Raw genomic sequence first — 12,466 nt, 5'->3', positions numbered from 1 at the left:
TCGGGAGGTGACCGTTTCGGGACAGTCTGTCCTGGGGCTCACGAGGCCAGCCTGACCCTTCTTCCAGGGTCAGGGTGATGGAGGGAACTGGGGGGCATATGGGTAGGTGGGCCCCTTCCATCACTGTCCCCTAGGAGGAACGGTGACAGTCCAGGAGGGGACGGTGGGAGGGGAGAGCACCCAAGGTTTGCGTAGAAGGGCATGGGCGGGGCCCTGCAGCCCAGCACCCTGTGGGAGTCCCCGGAGGGCAGGCCCAGGCCAGGAGGGCTCTGGAAAGAGCAGGGCTGGGGGCAGGCGCCACATGCAGGCAGGGTCCAGCTCCTGGAACAGAGGAGTCAGTGCTGGGGTGGGGAAGGCGTCCCCTTGCTGACAGTGGAATCTGGGACCCTCAGACCACTGGTGCTTCCCGGCCTGGCAGGCGGCCACTGCTGTCTGCACCTGCCCTGCACTCTGCACCCTCACTGGGTTGGAGTCTGGGACAGGGCAGGCTGCAGTGGGAGCATCCCCATGCCCGGGACTCTCGGGTCGGCGGGAGGTCTTCAGGCCTGGGACCCTGTCTTGGAGGTGGGGTTTGGGGCTCAACAGAAGGAGCAATTCTGCCTCGGTCCGATCACCGAGGGGCCTCAACTCCCTTCCTGGAGCCCCGGCAGGCGTCTTTGGGCTTCCCTGCCACACAGAGGTGGGGGATGTTGACCTGGCAGCAGGCAGAGTGAGGCCGCGGGAGGGCTGCCTGTAGAGACGGGGGCCACCGCCAGTCCAGGAGAGATTCAGAGGGCGGCTGGCTCAGCCCGGCCACGATCGACCCCGGGAGCCTCTTCCGAGGTGCATAAAACTGCTTGTTCTCCCAGTTAGAAAAATGGCCCTGCTCCGGGATAACGGATTGATTTTCCTCTTTAGGAATATTCACAAACGCCAATTCCAAGAACAGATCAATCCCAGCCTCCTCACAAGTCAGCCATGGGGAGGGGGAGCAGCCAAATGCGATCCCCCCACGGCAGGGCCCACCCAGCCTCCTCTCAGCCCCCCTGTGCACCCCCAGACACTGTGCCGGTGGGGGAAGGAATGCTAGGGGCAGAGGCCGGGCCTGCGCTGGGGGCTCCCCGTCAAGCCACAACAGACAGCCCTGAACAGGCCAGCAGGTGAGTGTCCAGGTCCCACCGAGCCAGGTCTCCAGTGCTACATGACCCTGGACAGGTCTCTGGACTTCTCTGGGTGCTAAAATAAGACACAAGTCCAGCCCCTGGACCGAAGGGGCTGTATCAGAGTCCCAGGAAACCTCTCAGCTGCTCTTCCAACCCACTCCCCACGGTAACCAGGTGACCAAGTTCTGGCCCTGCCAAAACCTCCTCTGCAGCCCCCAGGAGGAGCTGGCCTGCCTGACCTCCTCTCCCTCCTCCCTACCTCCCCCACACCATGCTGTTTCAAGCTTCTTCAGTCAGCCTAAAGAACTCCTATTCATTCTTCAAAACCCTCTGCAGTTGCCCCTTCCCAGGGAGGACTGCGCTTCTCCCGTTTGGGTAGCTCCATCCTGGTACCTGTGCACCAAGAACTTGCCCCTGGGCAGGTCCCCTCACTCCTCCAGCCCACAGGGATGGAGGGCTTGCCGAACAGATGGCTGGGACCGAGGCTCCTCCAGCGCAAGCAAAGACCCAGGTTCCCAGAATGGGTAGTAAACAAGTCTCAAGTGTTTTCTTCTTTGTCTATTTAAGTGCTTATCTGTTCAACTGAGCTCACATGTTATGTGCATTATAAAACCCACAACCCAGAAACACACAAACTTATTCAAGGATTTACCACAGCCTGGGCAACAGAGTGAGACCCTGTCTCTACAAAAGACAAAAATAAAGTTAAAAAATCAGGCCAGGTGTGATAGCTCACACCTATAACCCCAGCACTTTGGGAGGCCGAGGTGGGCGGATCATCTGAGGTCAGGAATTCGAGACCAGCCTGGCCAACATGGTGAAACTCTGTCTCTACTAAAAATACAAAATTAGCCAGGAGTGGTGGCGCATGGCTGTAATCTCAGCTCCTCGGGAGGCTGAGGCAGAAGAATTGCTTAAACCTGGGAGGCAGAGGCTGCAGTGAGCCAAGATCCGCCTTTGCACTCTAGCCTGGGCAATGAGTGACACTGCATCTCGAGAAAAAAGTTAAAAAAAATTTTTTAAATTAGCTGGGCACAGTGGCTCATGCCTGCAATCCCAGCACTTTAGGAGGCTGACGCAGAAGGATCACTTGAGCCCAGGATTTCAAGACCAGCCTGGCCAACATAAGCAGACCTTTTCTCAACAAAAAATTAAAAAAGCTAGCTGGGTGTGGGGGCACGCACCTGTGGTCCCAGATGCTTGGGAGGCCGAGGCGGGAGGATCGCTTGAGTCCAGGAGGTAGAGGCTTCAGTGAGCCATGATCGTGCCACTGCACTCCAACCTGGGTGACAGAACGAGACCTTGCTAAAAACAAAACAAAACAAAACAAAACAAAACAAAAAACAAAAGCCTTTCCCTGTTCAGGGGAACTCATGCGTCCATTACAAATGCACGCAGAGGAGACCCTAGCAGATGTGAACCCCGGCTCTCGCACTGTGTCCCACTCCCTCATCTGCTCTGGAGTTGCTGGGATCGCCACTGCTCAGGAAATGAAGTCAGCTGTGCACACAGAGAGGAAGGGAACCCCAGTGGAGGGGACTCTGCAGGAGTGGGAGGCAGGACGCCAGCCCAGAAGTACACTGCTAGGATCCTGCTGCAGGAGGGGCAAGCCCCAGGGTCCTTCCCGGGGAAGCTGCCTGTGACTGACTGCTCCACTGTCCTGGCCACAGCCTTCACCTGGGAGGAACAGACACTCTTTGCCCTGGATGGGCTTGGGCTTGTGGAGGCTGGGTGACTCATGTCCCCCCTCACCATAGCAGCACCTGCTGGCTGCCACGCTTCGTGGGCCAGGCCTTGACCCCAGGTGGGTACATCTCTTCTCTGTCCAATCTGTGCATCCCTGGCCTCTGTGCCTCGTGTGAACTGCCCAGCCAGGGCTGCTAAGGGCAATAATGGAGGTGGCGGGCAGGCCCAGTGAGGAGCTCTGAACCCTCTTCCTGGGGACAGTGAGCCATGGGCCCTCTAACCGGGCAGGGCCACTGGGCCTCCTTGTGGCTACCCTGCGATGGGGACCCACCCGCCCCACAGCCCCACAGCCCCACAGCCCCACAGCCCCACAGCCCCACAGCCCCACACGCTCTGGGTCCGCCCTGCCTGTTAGCAATTCTCCAAACTGAAAGCGATGTGCCCAGGAATTCCTGCAGGGTCCCCGGCTGGCCCAGTCTCAGAGTCCTGTTGAGGGTCAGTGGCCCAAATGTCTGTGCTAAAGTCCCAGGAGTGAGGCCTGGGGGAGGCCCCCAGGCAGCCTTGGGGGGGCTGCCCTGCCGGGCTTAAGAATCCGCTGGGGAGATGGGCTGAGTGTTGAAGCCCTGTGCCACCAGTTGGCTGCGCAACCTGTCTCTCAGGATGGCGCCCTGCTATGGCTCCAGGGCCAGGCCACTGTTCCTGCCCCAGCTCCCCAGGGGGCTGAAGACAGCACCAGGCCGGAAGATCTGCTATTGATGAGGTTGATGAGGTGGGGGCGGCAGGGGATAGGCCAGGTCTGGGTCAGCAGATCCGCTCCGGCATCAGATGTGCCCCGACATTGATCAGACAGACGAGGGCCTGGCTGGGCCTGGGGGTAGGGGCGTCCACCCAGCAGAGGCCACGGAGTGAGCACCGACATGGAGAAGCACCCACTGCTGTGAGTGGCACTCAGCGCTGCCCAGGCTGGGCAGGAGGACCCAATCCCTGGTCCCTGAGCTCCACCTTGGCCCCAGGCCGAACTGTGGAAGGGGCTGTGACCTCCGCACCCAGGGGCAGCTACAACCCCTTCCCAGGCACCTGGTGGCCCTGAGGGCCTGCCTGGCTTTACTGGGTGCCCAGCCCTGGGCATCCCAGATCCTCCCAGGTGTGAGAAGAGACAGCCCCAAGGGGGACCTTGAGGGGAGGACCCCCAGCAACAGAGAGGGAGAAGGCCTCTCAGAGGCTGTGGGCCCGGAGGGGAGAAGGCAGACAGACCCAGAGAGAAGGAGGGAGCAGGGACCCCAGATACCCACATGAGACTCACAGACAGACACATCGGGGGAGGATGAAGATTCCAGGACAGAGACAGAGACCAGCAAGAGAGGGTGTGTTCCACCTGCAGGGAGGGGCTGAGAAGCAGGAATGTGGCTGCTTGTGACATGGGCCCTATGCCAACCCTGGGTACCCCTCGGAGGTCACCTTGGGGTGGCCCTGCCAGCTTGAGCAATTCATGGCTGGTGCATGTCATCCACCAGATCGACCACGGGAAACAGGTGTGCTTGGTGGGCACTGGGAGCCTCTGGGGCCTTGGAGCCAGGCAACCCGGAAAACCGCAGACAGGTCCTGGGGCCCCCATACCCACCCCACCAATCCACCAGTAATGAATTGGATTGGGATTTGATCCATGAGACCACAGCTGTGGCCAGGCTGGCTCCAGCAGGGCTGAGTGAGTCGAGTGCTGGAGCCCCAGAGACAGCTACACACCGGCTGGGGCGCTGCAGAGTGGGGGCTGGCGCTGCCACTGCCCTTCAAGCTTGTGCCCTTGGGCAAAGGCACTCCCTTCTGGGCTGAGACTCCCCAACTCAATGCAAGTGGGAGCACCCTGAGTGTCCCCTCCTCCCAGCCCTGGTATTGTCCTTCCCTGGCTTTGCCTGCTAGGCTCTGCATGGGCTGCTGCCCGTGAAGACCCCAGGCCAAGCCAATGAGGGTCGGGGCAGAAGGCCTGTGAGAGCCAGGACCGAGACACTCCTGGGCGGCCAGTGTGCAGCAGGGCAGGAATCCCACAAGAATCTTAGGGACCCTTGGTGAATGGATGGATGGATGAGTGGATGGGTGGATGAGTGGATGGATGGGTGGATGAGTGGATGGATAGGTGGATGAATGGGTGGATGGGTGGATGGATGGATGGATGGATGGATGGATGGATGGGTGGATGGATGGTCGGATGGATGGGTGGATGGGTGGGTGGATGGATGGATAGATGTATGGTCGGATGGATGGGTGGATGGATGGATGGATGGGTGGATAGATGGATAGGTGGATGGATGGATGGATGAGTGGATGGGTGGATGGATGGATGGATGAATGAATGGGTGGGTGGATGGATGGGTGGGTGGATGAATGGATGGATGGGTGGGTGGATGGATGGGTGGGAGGGTGGATGGATAGATGGATGGATGCATGGATGGATGGATGGATGGATGGATGGGTGGATGGATGGGTGGATGGATGGATGGATGGATGGATGGGTGGATGGATGAGTGGATGGGTGGATGGATGAATGGATGGACAGGTGGGTGGGTGGGTGGGTGGATGGATGGATGGATGGATGGATGCAGTGAGAAGGGGATCGGGAGCTCCGGAGGGAGGGTAAACCTACTGGGAAGTGCCGTCCGGGTGCGCAGGGCCTATATGTGGAGCCAGGTGGGGCACAGGCAGGTGGGCCACGTGCCAACGTGGTCTTAGCTGGAGGAGGGTGAGGCAAGGGGGCCGGGGAGAGGAGCCCAGGTAAGGGGAGCTGCCAGATGCACATGGCCTGAGGACCCCTGGACTGCAAGGTGAGGGATGGTTTCCCTGGGAGTCCTGCCCTGCCCCATGGAGAGCCCTTCAGGGAGGTGGGGACAAGACAGCTGCTGGCCCTGCCTCTCTGTGAGGGATCAGAGGGAGCGGGTCACTGACGGAGGCAGCTGTCAGGGCCCCAGGGAGAGTTTTAAGGTGGGATTCAAGGAGAGACCAGGGCAAGAGAGACTTCTGTCAATTTAATAAAAAATCCATCTAGACTCCCAGTGCCTCGCCTGTTACATGTTGAGCACATGGAGATCTCAGGCAACCCCTCTGTCTACGGCCGCCCCACCTGGACGCGCTCCATCTCAACTCAGATGGGCAGGGGGCAGGGCGAGGTGGAGGGGAGGTCTCCCTCTTGGGGGGAAGGAAGGAATCCCCTTGGAACCCCCTGCTCCGGGCTCCATCAGGGTTGCTGCTGTCCCAAGACCTGCCTGGGGCCACAACGCTGGCTCTGCCTACCCAGCAAGTGACCTGTGTAGGGGGAAAGGGCCTCCAGGTGGGCAGGGGGACAGGATGTTCCCAGGAGGGAGCTGTCCACGTCCTACTCAGGGTGCCTGGCCACCCCAAGGTCACTGTTATGGCCGTACAAACACCTCTTTCCAACATCTCACAGCCCCTTTGGCTCAGCCTCAAGACCAGCAGCCTCCTATGTTGTCCACCCTGTCTCTACGCGGCAACACAGTTACTGACCCAGTCACTCACCCCACAGTCACTAAAATCAGGTCACTCACCCTCACAGTCACTAAAACCAGGTCACTCAACCTACAGTCACTCACCCCACGGCCACTCACTCTCACACTCACTCCACAGTCACTCACTCAAGGCCACTCACCCCACGGTCACTAAAACCTGGTCACTCACCCCAGGTCACTCAACCTACGGTCACTCACCCCGCGGTCACTCACACCAGATCACTCACCTCACGGTCACTCGCCACTGTCACTGTTAGCCACCCTCACCAACACCACACCAGGCCCTCTGCCACCCCGGCAATGCCACCCTGGCAGCTGATTACCCTGGACACCACCAAAATCAGTGGCACACTCCCTACCCCAACCACATCACTGCCCCGTCTTACACTGCTTCACCCGAGGGCTCCCCACAGCCTGTGTGTGTGGTCAGGGAGCCAGGGCAGGGGCCCCCAGGGGCTCTGGGCCCAGGGCAGGTGTCACTCTCAGGAGTAAGCACCGTGCGGTGGTGAATGGTGGGCAGGGCCCAGCGGCGAATTTAACAGCCGGCATCGGATTGTGCGGCTCAGCCTGGAACCAGCGTATTATGAAGGCTAATGGATTTTTGAGGCCACATTGATTTTTCATTAATTTGGTAAAAATCTTTTTCCTCTCCCCTATAATTCTGTCTTAAAACGCTCCCCCTGACAGCTCGATAAGTCACTCCTGCCTTAATGCATGTCTGGCGCACCGTCTAGGGGCCGAAGCGGGTGTGGGGGGAGCTGGAGCCGCCAGGGCCGCCAATCCCCACCCAGGTGAACACTGAGTTATGCCCGGGCATGCAGCCCAGCCATCCCGGGGTGGGTGCCCTGTGGGTTACCCCGCCAGGCTGCGGGCAAGGCCTCTCTGTGGCGTGGGCCTCAGTGCCTGGGCTGTTGGCTCCTGAAGACAGTACAGCCTCTGGGGCAGAGCCCCTGTGAGGAGGGCGAAGCTGGAGCCCCCACTCCCAGAAGGGGTGGACAGGGCCAGGCCAGAGCTCTGACTCCAGAGGAGACAGCCGTGAGAGGGACCTGCCCAGGACTCCTGTCCAGCCTCCCCCAGCAGCTCTCAGGCTCCCAGACCCAGGGGGGCCCACCCCATGCCCAACCTGGGCTGCTGACCCGCAGGGGCCCTGCCTATCTTCCTCCGCTGGGGCCCCACCCAAAGCCGGGCTGTACTTGCCCTTAGGGGAACAGAGCTCACCACTTCTGCTCAGTTTTGTCTCCTCCTTTCCTCTTTCCCCACTCCTCTCTCTCCACCTGCTCCTCTTCCCCTCCTCCCCGCCCACAGCACAGCCCCTGCACCCCTAGTCTCCTCAAACTCCTCTCCCAGGGGTCCCCAGGCAGTCCTCCAATCAGCTCCAGCCCCCCTCTCCCACGGCTTTGGGTGACCCCCAGGTCCCCGAGTCCCCCTCCAGCCACAGAGTGTGCACCCAGCAGCTTCTTGGAGGCCGCCCCCCTGGGCACCCACTGGCATCCGCTAACCAGCAGGCCCATCTTGGGCTGAACCCCCAACCTGCCCCTCCTCTGCCAATGCCCAGGCTGGGACATCCCCTGGCACTCCTCACACCCCACCCAGCACCCTCACAAGCCGTGCTCTGAGGTGGTGCCCCCTGGTCCTTGGATGCAGGGTGCCAGAAGCATTCACCAGGCATGGGCACAGCGCTCCAGGCAATGACCTCTTGGGGCAGCCCCTCATAGAGGCCCAGGTCCCCTTCCACAGGCGGCCTGCCCTCCCCTGCCTTCCCCTGCCAGCCCTGCCTGGCCCATCCCTGCCTCTCCTCCCTGTGCCCACACTCCTTCCACACCGTGCTCGCCTGGAGGCACAGCGGGAACCAGGCCTCTCACACCTCCGCAAGCTTCCTCCTGCCCTGAGATGCAATCTCAGCCCCCAAATGGTCAGCCCCTCAGAGCCAGGCCTGTCCTCACCGCTGAGAGCCCAGAGCCCAGCATGGCGGAGAGAAAGGGTGTCCGGTGGCTCTCCCAAGCTGGACCTAGATCAGCCTGCCATGCATCTCCCAGCTGGTGGCCTGCTCACCCCTGACCTTGACTGCATCTCCCGCCCCACTGGCTTCTCCTCCCTCCCCTATGGCTCACTGGGAGTTGTGGGCAGAACAGAGATGTGGTCAAGACTGGGCCCGGTCCTCAGGAAGCATCGGGGACCCTGTCAAGGCTCTGAATCTGCAAGACGCCCTCAAGCAGCTCTGTCTGCAGATGAGGAGCCTGGGGCCTCCGTGACAAGATATTAGGCGTCATCTTCTGACTTCCAGGCGCACCTCACGTGTCATAAGGATCACTGGGATGTGCAGGACATAAGGAGAGTGCAGAGAGAGGCCAGGGCTCCAGGGGCTCCTGGGAGGCAAAAGCGCCCAGCAGCAGGTGTTCGGTCATTGCCGACGGGCAATGAGTGGCCGTGAGGATGGACAGGAAGGCAGAAGGGCGGCACTGCAGCCTCTGCCGCCCACCCTGCCCTGGAGAAGTGGGTGCCCCTTCCTCCTGCTGACTTGGAGAGGTCAAGTCACCCCCACTGCAGATCCCCAGCCTGTCCCACCTTTCTCTCTGGAGCCAAGAAAAAAGCAGTGGAGGCTGGGCGCGGTGGCTAACGCCTGTAATGCCAGCATTTTGGCAGGCCAAGGTGGGAGGACAGCTTGAGTCCAGGAGTTCAAGACCAGCCTGGGCAACACAGTGAAACGTCTCTACAAAAATTAGCCAGGTGTGGTGGCAGGCACCTGTAGTTCCAGCGACTTGGGAAGCTGAGGTGGAAGGATTGCTCGAACCCAGGAGGCAGAGGGTGCAGTGAGCCAAGATGGCGCCACTACACTCTGGTCTGGGTGACAGAGCGAGACTCCATCTAAACAAAACAAAACAAAACAAAACAAAACAAAACAAAACAAAACAAAAACAGTGGGGACCAGGCAGAGAAGTTAATGCACTAAAGGCCGTGGTGGGGGTGAGGGGAACATGGCCACGGGGCGGCTGCCGAGAGGAGTGAGCTGGAGGTGAGGATGGCAGTGACAGGGGAACTGCTATCACCGGTGATGGCCTCATGGGGACCAGAGATTGGTGTGGGGAGGGTGAGGTATGTGCTGTCCACACTATGACAGAGGCAGACGACGTGATGTCAGCAGTGGGGGGGACAGTGATATGCCATGTGACCTCGGGTTGGGGAGAGTGGTAGGGGGTGTGGCCTCAGCAGTTGGGGAGGGAATGGTGGTATGTATGTGACCTCAGGGGTGGTGGAAGGGGAGGGGGGTTGGGCAGTGACCCCAGTGATGGTGGGGAGGGTGGTGGGGTTGTGGCTTTGGAGTCCCATCTCTTCCTCTCACCCTGGGAGGGTTAGAGTGGCCACAGGCAGGCGTGAGTGCCCTGGAGGTGGCTAAGGACGCGGCCACAGGCTGTCAGCCTCTCTCCTTGTGCTGAGAAGCTGAGGCTAAACTCAGCCCTCTAAGCCTGTCTGCTACCCGTGGCCTGACCTGGCCCGTCACCTCTCCCATGCACAGCAGCACCACCTAGGTGACCCAGAGCCCCCACTGCCACCTCCGCCACCCTGGCTTGAGGCCTCACTGGGTCTGTGCCCCATGCCCTCTTCTCCTCAGGGCCCCTTCCGGCTGCCCACTCAGCACCCCCGTCCTGGGAGTCTGAAGCCCGTAGAGCTGGTTTCTCTCTGGAGCTTTGCAGAGTGCCCCCAGTCCCCGCCTTCCTCGGCTCCCCTCCAGGATCAACCCCCGGGCTCTCTGGACCTCCATGCCACGTCTGCAGAAGGTCTGCGGGTGCTGTCTGCGCTTGAGGACAGCTGTAGCCTCGCCAGCCCACTGGCCACTGTGGCCCACCTCATACAGGCACAGATCCTGACCATGGCCATTGGGAACAGGGAAAACACTGCTCCGGGGACGGTGGGAGGATGCGGTGGGACGAGGGTGTTGGACAGGGCCTGACCCCCAACACCTGCAGGCAGTATGCATTCACTAGTCTTCTGGAACTGCTGGCTTGAGGTGGCAGGAGGGGCTGGGAGGGGGTGAGGAGGAGAGTGAAGTAGGGGACCCTGCCCTTGGCTCACCTCGGTCTGTCCCCAGCCCCCACAACCCATCCATCCTCGTGCCCCCCAATCCATCCCCAACCCCACTCCCAGACCTGTCCATCCCCAGGCCCCCGCCCCCACCCCTCCCCACTCCCTCTCCCTGCGTTAATCCTGCTCACTGCTGACCCAAGCAAAACGGAGTCCGCCTTCTCCCTTCTCGGCAGTTTTCTGTTGGCAAAGCAGAAAGGATGGCAACTCAGGCTCAGCCCAGCCTCCTGCCTGGGGAGCACTCTGAAAATGGAGCATCACCCCGTGGGCCCCGCACCTGGGGGGGGTGCACACATGGTCCCGGTGCGCCCTCGGCCCCTGCGCTGCTCAACATCCATCGTCGGCCCTGGGTCTGCGTGGGCATGGGGAGTGGGGTCTGGACCATATCGTGGCCCCAGCAGTTTCTGGGCTCCGGCCCCTCCCTCCCAGGCAACATATGCCCGACACACTCAGGCACTCATGGACATGCTGGTGCCGTCCCTGCCCTCGGCCCGTCTGTGACACCGTGACCAAAGTGATAAAGCTGGGCCAGAAAGTGGGGGTTAAGGCCCATGCATGGGGTGTGGCCAGGCCACGCCGAGGAAGTGACACTAACCCATCCCTAAAAGCCAAAAAGGTGCTAGCCAGAAACGCCCAGGAGTGTGCAAGCAGGACTTCAAGGAAAGAGAGTGGGCTCTGCAGATGGTGCAGTGTGGCGCTTTAGGGGGTGAGGCAAGCACCAACACGTGCTGCTGCAGGGACAGCCTCGAGCCGGCCCCTCGGGCCAGCTGTGCCCCCTGGGAAGCCTCAGCTGGTGGCTCTCACCGCACAGCCTCCAGACAGAGCGCTCCCCAGCGGCTAGCCCTGCTTTCCCCCAGCCTCGCCCCGATCCTGCTTTGCTCCCCAGCCTGGGCAGGTGGGACAGGACCCTGAGCTGCCACCTCCTGCTAGGGCAGGCTCAGCACAGGTGCCGCCCTGTGTGCTGGCCCCAGGGGCTGCACTGCCCTCTGGCAGGGCACAGGCCACAACTGGCCCCGGGGGTGGAGCTGCAGGTCCTGCCAGGCCTGGCATCACACCCTTGACCAGTCCCTGAGGCCTCCTAGAGCCTCCTGGAGCCATGGTGATGCCTCCCCAACTCCGCCCACCACTGCTGACTCAGCTGCCTGTGTGGACGTGGAGTCCCTGGGGGGGCTGGACAGGGTAGTCCCCTGTCCAGCAGGCCTCTGTGCCCAGCAGGCAGCCACCAGCTGCTGCAGGGGTGAGGATGGGATGGGGCGCGGTCCCTTCCCGCAGCCCAGGGGCTGTCTGGCAGGACTCCCACCGAGGCCAGAGGGACGTGGTCCAAGCCTGAGGGGCTGGGCTGGTAGGCATCCGCTTTCTCTTCTGAAGAGGGGCTCACTGCTGCCCCAGGAGCAGCCCCAAGTGGCAGATGGGGAGGGGGACCCCCCTCCTGCCCAGCCCTGCCTTGATTAGAACTCAGGACTCCAGATCCCAGGACCTCCGCCCCCCTCCCCCTGGCTGGCAGCAGGACCTCAGGGCCTCCCACATCGCCACAGCACCCCTGTGCACCAGGCTTCCTCCACTTCACAGGATGGAGGCAGTGACAGGAGCCAGGTCCCAGCCACGTGTGACTCCCCACTCTGTGGCAGAGGGAGAGGATGGCGGGGAGGCAGCCCCAAAGGAGACCCCTGAGGGGGCAGCAGGGGACAAGATGGCCTGGGGCAGAGAGCAGGGCCAGGATCACAGGCCCAGGCTTGGTGGCAGCCAGGGGAGAGGTGTGTGTGGGCAGGGGTGGGATGGGGTGGGCGTACCCCAGGGGTCTGCGGTGGGGAGAAGCATGCTCTCTGGGCAAAAGCCCCCTCCCCCAGCCTATGGTGGCCTGGTGCCAACCGTGCAGGAGGCAGGTGGCAGCTCTGTCCCCACCTTGGGTCTAGACAGGCCATAGGAGGTGGGGAGTCCCTGCACTTCCCAGACAGGGCCGCCACCCTGTCATCCCCAATTAGCGCCTAATGGCCTCCCTGATGAACAGTTTTATTAACCAAATTAATATGTGCTGGGGAGACC

This window comes from Trachypithecus francoisi, unplaced genomic scaffold (genome assembly GCF_009764315.1).
Source record: "Trachypithecus francoisi isolate TF-2019V2 unplaced genomic scaffold, Tfra_2.0 Lachesis_group7, whole genome shotgun sequence".
NCBI lineage: Eukaryota > Metazoa > Chordata > Mammalia > Primates > Cercopithecidae > Trachypithecus > Trachypithecus francoisi.
This window is presented reverse-complemented; position numbering follows the sequence as displayed.